The 15,635-nt window shown below is 38.7% G+C and overlaps 1 protein-coding gene across 1 annotated transcript in view; it reads left to right on the top strand.

Moving 5' to 3' along the window:
• Positions 1–3,705: 3,705 nt before the first annotated feature.
• LOC145684472 (G-protein coupled receptor dmsr-1-like) overlaps positions 3,706–15,635 on the top strand; it is a 108,740-nt gene continuing 96,810 nt past the window's right edge. The window contains exon 1 of the mRNA XM_081756906.1: positions 3,706–3,798. The gene's annotated coding sequence lies outside the window, so the exon portion shown is untranslated. The remainder of the gene's footprint in view (positions 3,799–15,635) is intronic.

The following is a 15,635-nucleotide window of genomic DNA, read 5'->3' as shown; positions in this document are numbered from 1 at the left end:
GGTATGTGTCTCTGTGGAAAATATGCGTTCTGTATGCGTGGTCCCGTTTTCGTTTCCCATTAAGGGCACTTGTCTCACACAAACTCGATTAGTCGTGAGAATCCGACTAGATGCAGTGGACATATTTCAAGCTTAATCCCTTTCAGCAGCAAGGCTACATGCGACGTTGACCTACGATATCTACGGTGGGAGCTTAAAGCAATATCATAATAACGTAAGCTCCGACTGGGAGTAAACTCTTGAAATCTCCGTGTTGGTGTAGATGATACCAAATGCCAAATGGTAGGAAACACCGTACAATGTACCAAGGAAGCACCTACAGATCCTTGTCAATTTACTGGAAACAAATGGAATTGGAAACAAGTCTGATGTCTGGGTTGGCAACGGCCAGGTGGCGAATGTAGCGCCTGGCTGTTGGCCGTGGTGGTGAGTTAAGAAAGACTCTGTACTACGGAAATCTTAGTAGAATGGCAGTGTGCATTGAATTGGGCAGATGGTGATAGTATAAAATGTGCGACATCCCTAATTTCGAAAAGGGTACATTATTGGCTTTAAGTTATGTGGTGGGAGCATGACGAAGTGACATATGTCTTAGATGTGTGGCGAAGGACAGTGTCCAAGGTGATAACTGCCTACAAAGCTCACGGTATAATCATATCGGCGAAGAGGAACTATGGTCGGAAGAAAATCGTCAGTCACAGGTCTGCTTATCACTTAAGGTCACTATTGCCACATAGAAGTGTAGTGTGTGATTCGATACAAGTGACGGCCAAACAGTACCTCCTACAGACTGCGTCGACAATCACATTCCACCTGAAATCACATGACTTGGAAATTCCGAGTAGGTTGGACGGGCATATATTAGATGATAAAGCTTTAGCACTATACCAAGTACTGCATACATGCAGCATGAACAGCTGTTGACTAGAAACATGTAACATGGTCTGCAGAGTAATCGCTCAGTTAATTTACGACTATCAGCCAAGTTTATATGTGGCGTATGCTCAAAGAAGATACGATCCGCAGTGTCTCCACCCAAACGTGAAACACGACGGCTATTCTCATCCTTTCCGGTCATGTCACTTTCCGTGATTAAGTCGCCGTTTTAGGGAACCATATACATCCTATGGTCTCGATATTGTTTCCGGCCAATGATGTCATATTCCAGGGTCATCTTCCCATTCACACTAGGGGCGTCATTTAGTGGACAGGAGGGGAAATTGCCCCCCCCTCCAAGAGTTTGAGGAATACATATACTTTACTCGATTGTCTACTAATATAATAGTACAAAACGTGAGTTTTATGTCGGTAGTGTTCTTGCACCCCTCAGGCGAAGTCTGAAATGACGCCCCTGATTCACACAGCTGAATCTGTTGCAACATAATTAGAGAAACACCGGGATGAAATAGAACAATCGCCTGGCCCGTTCGACACCAAGGCCTAAACATAATTAAAAATCTGTGGTCCATTTTGGAAGCAAGGATTTGGCACAAATTTTCGACTCCATCTTCCCTCGCTGAACTAAGAAATGCTCTCCACGTGAAATGACGCAATATTGCTACCATTCAGGACTTCCATTACATCATGCCACATCAAACTAGAGCTCATTTGAGAATAAAAGTTGGTTAGACGCCATATTAATCTACGTACTTTGTAGTCCGTGGTACTTTTGCAGGTATTCCTATTCAATTAGTAAGCACAGTAAAGTACCCATTATTCATGAAATTGGGTCGCAAGTGCGCCGCGGATTGCGAAAATCGGGGATAACGAGAAAAAAGTCTGAACGTGAGGTGCAAAAACAAAAAAAAAAGATATTTCAGCATACAAAACTATGCTTTATTGTTTGTATTGCTCGGATCGTCAAGATCAGAGAACGGAAAAGCTGTGACCAAAACAAAACACCAAGAGCCTGCCACTCATCCACAAATTCCGAGAAGCCCTATAGGATTACTTTGCACAATAAACTCGTCACTAATTTTTGAACTTCGCTCCTATACGGTCTATTGTATTTTCCCGGTTGTTGCCTTGGTTTATTATTTTTTTTAAGGTTCGTAATTGACCCTTCAGTAGTCGCCCATGGACTCTTACTTCCTCCACTGTGAACAATGAATGTATGCAAACCACTCTTCCAATTTCCATTTCTCATACTTTACAATAATCGGCTCCTGCTAATTAGAGTAGAGTTTCACTTCGAAACGTGCTTTACTGCATATTTGTTCGTACGTTGAGAATTTAGGTGATTTTATTTTACACATTTTCGTACGTTGTGAAGTCATCTCTACACTGTCCAGGTAGCATTACCAATAGAGAACTGTTTTCGTTTATTATTATTATTATTTTTATTATTATTATTATTATTATTATTATTATTATTATTATTATTATTATTATTATTATTATTATTATTATTATTATTATTATTATTTGGATTATTGTGTCCATTTCGCTAGCGAAGTTATATGAGACGTGAAGCTATAAATTTACCTGAGATTCTATTCATATGAGTTTTCAACTGGAGAAGAACTCAGGCCTCCTGCTCCGAAAGCATGTGCTAATCATATAAATCAAATACTGCTGTTCTATTAGGGCGATGGCCGCACCTACACTTTATTGCTATAGTACGCTTTCGTGTTCCCGTACTTCGAATATTACCCAAAAAGGAACATTTGCCGGATCCTGGAAGTACGCAGAAATATCTCTGATTTGAAATTTCTTCGTAAGGTAGTTAGTGGGAACTTAAAATCAAAAACTCTACTTCAAGAATTATCCTTACGTGGCACTCCTCGCAAAACTCGGAATACTTACCTACTATTCCATCTTACCCACCTCAGGTTGTTAATTATACAGAGGTATCTTTTTCATAGAATAGGATCTACTGAACTCCTATAATAATGTACCAACTGATGTGGACATTTTTTCGATCTTCCCGGTTTTTGACAGACTAATTGAACGCGTGTTGGCCAAATAATATTAGTTTTCCACTTTTTGTAGGCACTGCTGTTGTTATGGTTGTTGACAATTTATTTCTATTTTTTCCTTCCTGTCTGTTAACATTCCTTGTGTAAAATGGCAAAAATATGCTGTATCTGAGAATTTGTTCAATAAATAAATAAATAAATATAATCAAGACGGAGCTATATTAAAATTAATTACCATAACATACAACGTTGTATAATTGTATTCTACTATCAACTAGAATTCATATAATATTATGATTAGTTGTTATATTCTTTATTGAAAATTTATTTTATCGTTACATAAAAAATATGTAATTACACTATTTTATCGTTTAAATGTAAAACTTTTCAAGTCTATTCCGTATCTCGAGCGTACATTCAGCGTCCAAGAGTAATCTTCTCCCCTTCCTCCCCCTCCCCAAAATAATCTTCTGGATATGGTAGTGAAGTGAGGTGAGTTCTAACCGTCAATAACAGGTTCTTGGATCAACTCTTTGTGCCAGAAATACTAATTTACTTATCAATTATTTCGGTTAAAGAAATGTAATCAAGTAAATCATTGCAAAAGTAATAAATTAAACTAATATTCTCGGAGAAACATTTGTTACAATCTCGATTACATGATGCGAGACTGAGAATTTTATAGATGTATATATTGGATGATTAATTGATTTAGTATAGTATGATATCTGGTTAGTTCAACTACTTTATTATGTTATATTACAAGAGAAAGTAATGTAATACACACTTTGTCATTTTCAGCTTCCGTCTCCCTGATGTCGTCTAGTTTTCCATAGGACAATATTTAAAGGCAAAAGGTCAAGGATACCAAACAAGTAACGTAAGTAGCTTCTAACATTTAACACTGCATGTATTATTGCTTATCATTAACAACGTTTTATTATATATTCCAGTATATAAAAAGTGGCGCCGAGTTGACTAACTCATTTCAAACTTACATATTGCGCATGCGTAATAACTAATACAGAATGTCTCAAAAGTCCCGTGACATAGGGTAATTCTGTTATTATCAAAGTTACAACAAAATGTAAGAGGGGAAAACCGTCTCCAAATATGATGTTTTCAATCTAAAGTTAAGAATTTTTTTAATCGGGCGACCCGTTTGTGATGTACACTCTTTATGCACCCAGTGTTAAATGAAAATGCAACGTTGCCTTTACCTGGACTCACAACATAAGTGAATAAAGTTACTGTATTTTACGCTAACTGTATCGATGGCCAAACTCCATTTCAAACAATAACTTCATTCACTTGTTTTTCATTTAACATCGGGTGCACAAAGAGTGTACATACCAAACGGTTCGTACGATTTAAAAAAAATCCTTCACTTTAAATTCAAAATATTGTATTTGGGGATGATTTTCCTAAATATATTTTGAATTGAGTTGATTTTGAGTTTAACGTTCCGTGCAGCAGCGAGGCTATACGAGACGTGGACCTACCGATTAACGTGCAATCCGAACCACATGAGCTCCATTACATTTTGTTGTAATTGTGATAATAACAGAGTTACACTGTGTCAAGGGACTTTTGAGACACCCTGTATTTGTTGGCGGGCTGGGAACCGAAAGAGGAAAGAATGTCACGTTATACGGTCGATCGCAATCGAGCATTGGAGCACAGAACAATGTTAGAAGTAGAGCAAAGAAACCTTGAAGAGGTCGATCAATTCAAATCAGAGATGTGCGTCTACGCGTAAAAACGATAGTTTACGTTTACGTGTCAACTATGCGTAGACAATGTAAACAACGTAGACTATGTAGAATATGTCAACAACACGTAATTTAATATGGCATCGTGGACAATAAAGGAGCTTTATTTTGTCGTTACCTTGCGAAATTGCGTACAAAATAAAATGTCTAGACCAGCGAATAGTAACTTTTGAATACTTAGTTTCGGCTGGATGAAGGAAAATAAAAAAATATTATGCATTTTGTAAAATATGCAAGAAAAAATTGACAAATACAGCAGATTCAAGACTGAAAGTCTACAGGTAAGAATTAGTTTTGTAAATTTCATTACAAAAGCAGTGCTCGAAGTGGAAAATCTAAGGAAGTGGTATGTGCAGAGCAGATTAAACATACAGATTAGATAATTCCCTCTACTTTTTATATGTTACTCGTTTCCCTAATCTTTCGCTGCACCGAAGCAAAACAACTGAATGAGGAAATATGAACAAACGAGCAACGAAATTATTCCTTACATTTGATAGTGGTTGTCTACATAGTCTACACGGGAAAAGGTGTAATGTTGATTACGTTTAGATTACAGTAGACAATCGCGTAGACGTAAAATTATAGTTTACGGCACATCACTGGTTCAAATATCTGAGACGTCTTTTGACGCTAACTGTGCCGTTCAGGTCAAGAATTGCCCTAGCCAAAGTCACATTCAACAGGAAAATATAATTTTTAACCAATGTCTTAACACTGCCCTAACGAAGAAGCTAATCAAGTTATTTATATGGAGAATTTTATTCTATGCTTGGAAGACATAAGCACTATGAAAGTTTGGGAAGAAATATTTAGAAAGCTTCGAAAGGTAATGTTGGAAGAAGATGGAGAAGGTAAAAGGAATATATTGGGAACTAAAAGAGCAAACCAAAGATTGGGAAACGTGGAAAAATAGTTCCAGATCAAAACTAAGAAATATTTTTAATAAAGAAAAATACAGCGTCTCATTTGTTCCGGGAATTGCTGTGAGGTAGAAATCTTAATAATAATAATAATAATAATAATAATAATAATAATAATAATAATAATAATAATAATAATAATAATAATAATAATAATAATAATAATAATATGGTCACTGAAGGAAAACGCGAGTATCTTACACATACCGTGTAATGAAAAATATTTCGAAATGAATGTATATTAACAAGGAAATATTTGGTAGTAGACCAAGACAATTTCCTGCGAAACAGCACACTGAATAATAGTAATATAGTGTAGTATTAAAAAGTGAAAAGAAATGCTTTATAGCACATTCAAAAAATGCATGTTATTCCTATATGAAAAAGAACCCTTTGATCATGGAATCTTTTTGTAGAGATCTGTATTCAATTGGCTCTCACACCTTGAAAGGATTTTGGGATTTTAGATTTCTGGGCTGTCAGCAACTAAGGCCATTTAGCCCGTCACGTTTTGAGGGATGACGTCCCTCGGCGAGGACACTATCCGGGAAAAGGGAAGGAAGGAAGCGGCCTGGGACCTATAAGTTAGGTACCACTCCGGCATTTGCCTGGTGTGAATGAGGAAAAACCCAGGAAAACCTCATTCAGGGTGGCTGGCCTGAAAAAGCGTTTTACACTTTTCAACCGGGCGCCCCCACCGGGAATCGAACCCGGGACCTCTCGCACCGAAGACGAGAGCGTTATCGACTACGCTACCCGGGGTCACCCCTTACATCTTGAGTTGAATATGAATGGAGAAAAGGCGAAGGTCAATTGTTGGTATGGATATATTCAACATATCACCTGGTTCTGACAGTCCAGTTACACCGCATAATTACAGAGTGACCATGGAATCTCCACAAAGCGACATAAGGACGTGTATGTTGTACAAGTTCAAACTGAGGTCACACGCCGCTGCAACGGGCTTTAGATATGTCAGGCTTTTGTGAGGGTGTCGTAACTACAAGGGCAGTACAGAGGAGGTTTAACAAGTTTAAGGACGGTGACAAAACACTCGAAGACGCGCCACATGCCGGAAGACCAAAATATGTAGATCTGAAGATTTTCAGGCAACAAGGCAGCAATTAAGGCGGACAGTGGACAGACATGTAAGGAACTATGACTACAATTCCTGTGAGTGGAGAAACCATTCGGCAACACCTCCATCAACTTGGGAAGCACTACAAGTTGGGACTATGGTTCTCACATGATTTGACACCGAGCCAGAAGGCAATGTGAGCAGACATCTATATTTCTTTGCTGTCTCGTCTGAGAAAGGAGGCATTTCTGGACAGGACGTTCATATGTGATGAGAAGTGGGTCCTGTGCGAAACTCCACGGCGCCGTCGTCATTGGTTAGAATCCCATGAACCAGTTTTAAAAACAGCCGAAACCAGCACTGCGCCAGAGAAAGGTCCTCTTGTGTATTTTGCGGACTGCTCGCGGCATCGTGTATCTGAAACTGGGACCAGCTGGTCAGGGCGTCAATGCAACTGTGTACTTTCAGCAATTGAGCCGTGTTCAAAAAGACTCAAAACTCTAGAGCCAGCATTTCTGAATCGCAAAGGAGTTCTCCTGTTACAGGACAACGCTAAGCCTCACGTGGTTACGATGACCCAGGACACCATTGTACGCCTTGGAATGGGAACACTATTGCAACAACCATACTACCCAACCACCATACTACCCGTACATTGCACCACGGATTATCACCTGTTCCATTCCTTGAACAATCACCTTAGAGGACGCCAGTTCAAATCCCTAGTAGAGGTGCAAAGTGCACTTGGTACTTTTTTCGTTTCACTTGTCCGTACCGTGGTCCATGAAGTTTCTTTTCTGGCTTTGGCATTGAAAATTCATTGGGTTGTCTTTTTTTAATTCCACATGGCGTGCTGTGCTCCGATAGATCACCTTGAAGAGAAACCACCCCGGTCCAGGCTCGTCGGCCGCAATCCTTTGGCTTTCGTCGAAGCACATGGAGCGGCACGAAGTCTACCATAAATTGAGAAGTGGTATAGAAAGCAGGAGCGGCACTGCGGTCCTGGCACGGGCTGAGGAACGTCAGCTTATGTGTGGATCAGCGTTAAACCTCTATGTTGCCCGTATGCGTAATATGCACAGAGAGTTAAAGGTACTACTCGGGGCACCAAAGGGAAAAGAATTAAGGAAGAGCAAATTTGAGTTTAAGTTCTTTTTATGTGTCTCCTTATTCAAGATCGAGGTTACGTACGACAGAAGCTACTGTGAATAGAATCTCCGAACCACTACCGTGAACTGTATTTGGCGCATTTGGTGCGTTCAAAGTATTATCATGCAAAATGTATAAATAACAATCCTTAATGAATTTCTCATGATATAGAAACAGTTCAGACGAGAAGAATCGTTTCGCTATTAATTATCCTTACAGGTCTTTAACCTTGAGTACCCATAATTAAAAGTACTCAGCGCCGAGACTCCCAGGTTTACACTGGATACTGCATCTTTAAGAAATTTTAATACGCTAATAAAATTCTAATATGTTATTATTTTCGTCTTAAGTAATACCTCATTCCCATTCTTTCTCAGGATTTGAACTTTTCGAATCGAAATTCCTGATTTCTTCCACCATTTGATTCTTATATTATGATAAGTTTTGCAGACCGCGTACAAAGTATACTCATCTTGTGACATAGAGAGGCAGTCAAAAAAGTTCCTAGAATTTTGCCATAGTTCTGGCATTTGTGATGCAATCACAATGAATCTTGTGCGCAAAGTTTTGCAGACCGCGTACAAGATATACTCATCTTGTGACATAGAGAGGCAGTCAAAAAAGTTCCTAGAATGTTGCCATAGTTGTGGCATTTGTGATGCAATCACAATGAATCTTGTGCAATACAGTCTCTAGGTTGTCTAATTCTGAATTTAGCAAGTGTTAGCATGTCTTAACAGACAGTGTACGAATAGTGTAGCTAGTGATCGGGCAACGCGCAAACATCAAGTTCATGTGCAAATTGGGGAATATCTGATTCAGAAAGCTTGACAGCCTTAAAAGCAGTTTAGCACCATCGGCTCTTCCCAAAGCCAAAAATAGGCCTTTTCCGTTCCATCAATGTAGAAGAGATCAAAACCAATGGGACGGCTGAACTTCGGAAGATACTAAAAGAAGTCCGTCGTCGGTGATTCTGCCAACTCAGAAGGAGCAGTGGAACAACTTTCCGTGTGTTCCGAAGGTGTCAACTCTGAAGACGATTAAGTAATATGTACTTATATTGTGATAACAAAAAGCTACAGCAGAATTCCGAGAATTTTTTTATTTCCCCTCGTATTCTCCTGGTTCGATTCCCGTTAGGAGCTCACAGCTCATATAGTTCGAAATCGAGGTAAATGTGAATCCAAGTCTCAGCTTGTCTGGGTGTTAGAAAGAGACACTCAATTCAAACCCAAGGAAAGAATATTTATCACGGATAGTGTACAGATTTAATGAAGACACCTGAAAAGTGCAAATTAATGAGGAATTGAGCCACATTTTTACCGTTAAGATACTTAACTCTGATGCGGCGAGTAATGGAGTGATACAGGTCTTGAATTGTAATTAATGAAACATTACAGTTTCGCGTGCAGTGCATCAGTCAGTTTCGTGAGAGAGGATGGAGGCGGAAATTGCGTCGAATTCATCCCTCCAAAACAGATTACAGATATTCAATTGGGTTCGGACCTGGCCAGGGAAAGTTTTCAATATCATCCCGACGGTCTCCAAACCACGCCACAACGCCTTTAGCTATGTGAATGGGCACATTGTCAGAATGAAATGTACTATTATATTGCTCAGAAACAGCATTTAGACCACAGTATTAAATTGGTCTCCTTACGACGAGTACGGGCACTGACATGACCGGAAAACGTCATCACAGGATCTACTCAAAACTAGGATATCGCGATCCACAGCATCACAGAGCTGACGCCAAGTTTCACGTTTTTGTGGAGACACTGCGGATCATACGTACCTTTAAGCGTCCGCTTCATACGAAATCGGCCTGTAGTTTCAAATAAGGCAAATGAAGACTCATCCGATCATATATTACGTTTCCACTCATCAACGTTCAACCTTGTATGTCCGCGGTATCATTGATGTCGTGCTAATGCGTTATAATCCATTACCAACGGTTTCGCCCGTGCAACCAAACCCAATATGTGTATGATATGTCTCGTAGTTATCAATTGTGGTTGGTCGATGGAGGCTGTGGGACGTCCGGGTTGATTTCCTCCGTCAATTATATCGCAATCATAAGATGATTAATGAGTGACAATCTGGTTTAATGCTCTACGCGGCAGAAATTGCAAGGTGAGAGTTTTCTTACAACAACTGTTACTCTTCGCCAGTATGGTTTCTCCCTGAGTTTTGTAGACTGTTATTACGTTAGACACTCTCTTGCAACAAACCGAAAACACTTGCCTCTTACAACGGAAAGCCAATGATTTGTTCTATACAAAAATCAGGAAAGTGAGACATTTTACCGTATCACTGTCTGCTTAGTTCACTGTACACTGCTGTACTACTGTTGACATACTGCGTAGTTGTCCAGACACCACACTATCCGGCTTTACGGTTATCATCTGACAGTTGTCGTCCCAGACATCTGACGCGGTTCTACCCCCAACTGTTTTCATTAAATTGATAACGATATGTATATCGTGCGTTATCTATCTAATGCGTCCTTTTCAGGATCGAGGCTATATGGTATATTAAACTACAATTTAAGATATAATCTGAAATACCCTAATACTCTCAAATTTGAAAACTCTTCTACAGTGAATTGAACCCAGGACCCGTGCTACAGAGGTTTAGAGGTTTGCACATTAGCCACCAAACTTGAGGGAAGGCTCATCATGATTTAAGAAGATATAACTTCCGTCTTAAATGTGGAAACTTAATTAAAAACGGGAGATGTGACAAAAAGGTACGGTTCTATGAACAGAATTGTACCAAGCTATATTAAAGTATTGATGATATAATTACCAGCAGTGATGATTTGAAGGTTTCCCGGGGTGAGAACGCATTCCAATAGAAGATACGAAATTCGGATCATGCTCAGTCTAAGTTACCTGTAGTTTCTCCTTTCTACTTCCACCTGGCGTTTATTCAAACTCTTCGGGGGAAATCTGAAATCATCAGTGTTCATTATGTATTCAGGAACTGTCTGTAAACGACTGCGTCTCTTTCCTAAATAATTTGCCACAAAGATTATCTTAATTGTTTCATGAAGGTGATTAGCCACAGATTGGCCTCGTAGGTAATTGAATGCATTGCTGCTCTATTGACTTGCAGGGTCTGGTGCGAAAATAAATTGCGAGACAATGTAGGTGAGAAGTGTTTCTTCCACGTACGTCCGTGGGTGGCCAACCGTCTGCCACATTTCTAGTGCTAAGGTGCCTTAAATTGCGATAAAATAATACACAGGATACGTTTAATCCAGGACACGTATTTTAACGAATAGTGTCCTGCACATTATGATTCAGTGCTCTGTATGTTTGGTTTCCATGCGATCAACAAGGTACATTCGCGAAGTGTTCCCTTATGATCACTGTAAACCTGATTCAAATCCAAAGTTCTCCTCGGCCCAATGTGTATTGTACTAATTTTACCAGCCCATATCGGTAATTTGCATATTTTCGGGCCTTCATATATCCTGAACTCAATCATATATTTTAAGGCTAGGACATAAAATTACTTTTAGTTTCTTTAGATATAACCGGACACGCGAAAAAAACTGGATCAAGTACTGCTTCTCTGACCCATGTTACCCATCCTGGCCGCCATTTTGGATCCGCCATATTGGATTCAACTTTTGTTTTTGCAAATGGGAATAGGAGCAAGTGATCAGTAGCGGATTTAGGGAGGCTAACGGGCTGGAACCCCCCCCCGCAAAACGTTCAATAAAAATTCAATAAGCAATGAAAGTACGAACAACTAACAATGTAAGCTTACATAAATATATTCCATTCAAATATACTTATTTTCTGACATATATTTCATGTAGAGGATTCATAATTTTTCAAGGGCTACTTTGGATTTAGCTACGGGGTCCTATGCAGATTCGTTCTGACGCGTGATTAATACCATACTAAAGAGTTAACTAACATATATTTCTTGCAGTAGTCAGGCCTTTAGTAGCATGTTAATCATACATCAAAATGATTCTGCATAAGGTTGTACGGTGCTTATTTGCTGCGTAACTAAGTACTGTCAGTCTCCGTAAAGAAGAAGGAAAACAATTACGCTTACGATCGATCCTTTTCAAGCAAAGTCGCAGGGTTACATTCCCGCCGCTCGAAAGAAGTGCATGGTTTTGTTGGTGGTTTTTGTTTTTTACAACGGCAAAGCGTAATCAAATTGGTTTAAAAGCTATTTTAATCAAGACAGCGAAGAAAAGCAAGGGAGTGGTGAAGAAGAATGTTTAGGTGATGATTCTTCCAGTGTTTCTTGTGAAACTATTCAAACTGGACTCATAGCTGCAGTGCAAGATAAGATAAGCAGCTCTGACTTAACACATTGTTCTACAGTGGACGACATTTGGAGTTTTGTAGAACAGAAATGTATAATTGCAAATGAACGAAAAATCTGGATACGAAATTCAAACTATTAATTTCCACTTGTACTTGAGTCAAATCAAAATCGTAAATTGAATATAAAGTGTTTAACCTATTTTCTTCGGTTGTCGTACAATAGGAAGAACGAAGATGCATACTGTAAGGTGTGTGTGTGGTTTTGACGGACGAAGCAGGGGGAGAAACGAAAAACTCCTCTCGGAAATTTCGTTAAAACGACGTCGAAAAAACATAAGCATGCACTGGAAGTGTTTCTGCAGCATGCCACAATAGTGCCATTGTTAACAGTGTCAATATTGTAAGAACTTTTGAAAATCCTGAATTTTCAATTGATATATTGCTCAATTCTGATTATTATTATTATTATTATTATTATTATTATTATTAATAATAATAATATGATTAAGAACATTAATATCGTTAAAACCATTCTTCTGTGGTCAGGAGAATATTCCTCTATCTGGTCATCATGGTGACGGAATAATTGTACTTGATAACTAGATACCAAAACAAATGAAAGTAAATTCAGAGCAGTGCTAAGATTTCGTGTTGATGCTGAAGATAATGAATTTGAAAAGTACTTGTAAACAGCGTCAAATGTCCAACACTTATTAGTAATACTACCAGGTTCTAGGTCAAAACCGCGCAAACAATAACAGCGATGGGCGAAAACAGCGCGTGCAAATCAAGCGTGGACAAAAAAAAACGCATGAACAAAAACCGCGCAAGGACAAAAATAGCGCATGCAAATACCGCGTGAGCGAAAACAGCCTATGGACAAAAACTATAAATAAAAATTTTGCATTAGGATCGCTCCAGCTCGAGCTCACTTCTTTCAACTGGGCTCGCGATCACTCGGGCTTTCGATATCTTACCTCAATTGGGCTCGTGCTTCCTACCACTTCTCTCAACTGTTCTCGCAAACATTCGCGCTCGCGGTCACTTGGCCTCCCACTCATCAATATCGACTGGGCTTGTACTCACTCGGGCTTGGACTCACACGAACGAGTCAAGGTAGGAATTAGGTTGAGAACCAGTGCCACAAACTGTTTACGATTTTATAGACATCCTTAGGAAAGATGAGTCAAGAACAATTACAGCAGAAGTCCCCTAGGTTAGACAACGCAAATCTAGTTAGAAAGAGATAATTGAAGAGTGCTATTTTACTGCTAAATTTCTATCACGAATACCCTATATTAAAAGTCCAAACTCTACCGTAATGAAGAGTTACAATTTTTCGAAAAGAACATTTTATATTCCTCATAGATGTAGCATGTTTCAACTTTCAACGTGAAAAAAATATTGAATTATAGGATGAAAACAAATTTTGTGTCGATCTAGTAAAAATAAAATTTTGTTTTCCAAAAGCCAAAGAGGTTACCATTTTCTAGTCTTTTCGGAAGATCTATCTGTTCCCAACACTCATTATTGATTTCATCTCTCCCGGATATAACGTAATTTGCACAGATATAATGAACACGCTAAGAGCTCAACGGGTCATCGTGTCAGTCGGATGATATAGACCACCACTGGGTCGAGGATTCAAATCCGTAGTGACCCCGTAATTCGACTGAGGCTCGATAACCCAGAGAATAAAAAGAGATTTCACTTATTCCCTTGCATTTAAACAGCATTTCTGTCAGTGATGACTACAACTGGGATGTTATCCCCAGAGCACGAAAAACACGACGCCGAAGTTCTCAGTTAATTAGATTCTCAAGACCAGGTATATCGATCTCTTGCTCCGTTCAAAGTTCGGAACATTAAGTGCGTGTATGTGAAAGAGAGGGGGGAGAAGTGAAAGATCCTAAGACAGGATAGGGAAACCTCAAGAAATAGAGAGAGAGGGGGACAAATATAAATATGAAACATACTGATCATTCCAGTGTATGATGTAGAACGCACACACTGTTTACTCGAATTATCGTTAGTGATGCTTTGTAAGTTCTCGATCACAAGATCTCTGTTTGCAGCCAGTATTTTATGCGAAAAAATCATACTACCTGATGGGGAATCGAACCAAGATCTTTTAGTTGGAAGTCTAATACGCTACCACTACACCACCGATTGTTGCAGCGAAAGTTTGTTCAACTAATGGTGTAGTGTTTCTTTCTGAGAACGATAACATGGGAAATGTATACTGCAGATCAATGATGTCTTTAGAATGACCTGGTAATTTCCTTGACCTTTCGCAACAGACATTCGTAAATCGTTTCTATCATGATGCAGGTGTTTGCTTCTACATTCTTAGTATTGTTTGTCCAGTATGATAAGTCGATTCTTTATAATCACAATGTAGAACTTTAACTTTGGCGTGAACAAGATTGGAACCTATGTTAGATAGCTGTAATATTCATATCGCTATTACGTTACCCCTACACTATCGGACCACATGAAATTTCAAGCCAAATATTACTTTAGCCCTGAACTTTGGAACGAACCAAAGTGCACAAAGAAATTCATTTATTCGACGACATAGAGAGAAATAAGTGCTCACTAATAAAGGAAAAACATACATTCCAGGAGAAAATAGAAAAATAAAATATATTTTGCAGTAATTTCGCCGGGCATGTTCAAACCTACGCTAATAATAATAATAATAATAATAATAATAATAATAATAATAATAATAATAATAATAATAATAACCTATATTATAAAATTGAAACTATGTGGCTCCTAATCTCTTGAACCACTCAACCGATCATGATCAAATTTTCAGCATTCGGTAATGGTAAAACGGTAAAACCAAAGAGGGGAGGAGGGGAGGAGAGTTGATTTATAAAAATGAATAAAACGTAATAACTCTTTGACCACCAGACCGATCTCTATCAAACTTTCAACATAGACAAGGTTCGGATCTGGAGCGACTTTTATCGTTTCAGTTTGACGGTGCAACGTAGGGGACGGAGAGAGGGTGACATATATGTAAAAAAAAATTAATGGAATATTTTTTTGACTTCATCACTCTTGAACCACCCTACCGATCACAATTTTACCCTACCGATCACAAAGATGAAGCTCGGACCTAAGATGGTATTTACCTATTTACTTTGACGATATAACTTAGGGTAGGGGAGGGAGGAGTTAAAAAGAATAAATAAAACTTGTTCACTCGTGAATCAAATGATCAATCTCGATCAAATTTTTAACATAGGTGAGGTTCGGAAATGAGATGATTTTTATCATTTTACTTCCACAGGAGAACTTGGGGAGTTTAATGGGAGAGGGAGATATATAAAAATAAATAAAACTTAGTGACTCTTGAAGCACCAAATAAACCTCGATCAAATTTTCAACCAAGATGAAGTTCGAACCTGAGATGGTTTCTTTCATATCACTTTGACGTTGTAACTTAAGACATGGGGAGGGCAACCGATATTTAAAAAAGAACGAAA

This window comes from Thermobia domestica, chromosome 1, assembly GCF_964235325.1.
Source record: "Thermobia domestica chromosome 1, izTheDome1.hap1.1, whole genome shotgun sequence".
Classification (NCBI taxonomy): Eukaryota; Metazoa; Arthropoda; class Insecta; order Zygentoma; family Lepismatidae; genus Thermobia; species Thermobia domestica.
Note: the sequence above shows the minus strand (reverse complement) of the source record. Positions and strands in the feature narration are given on the sequence as shown.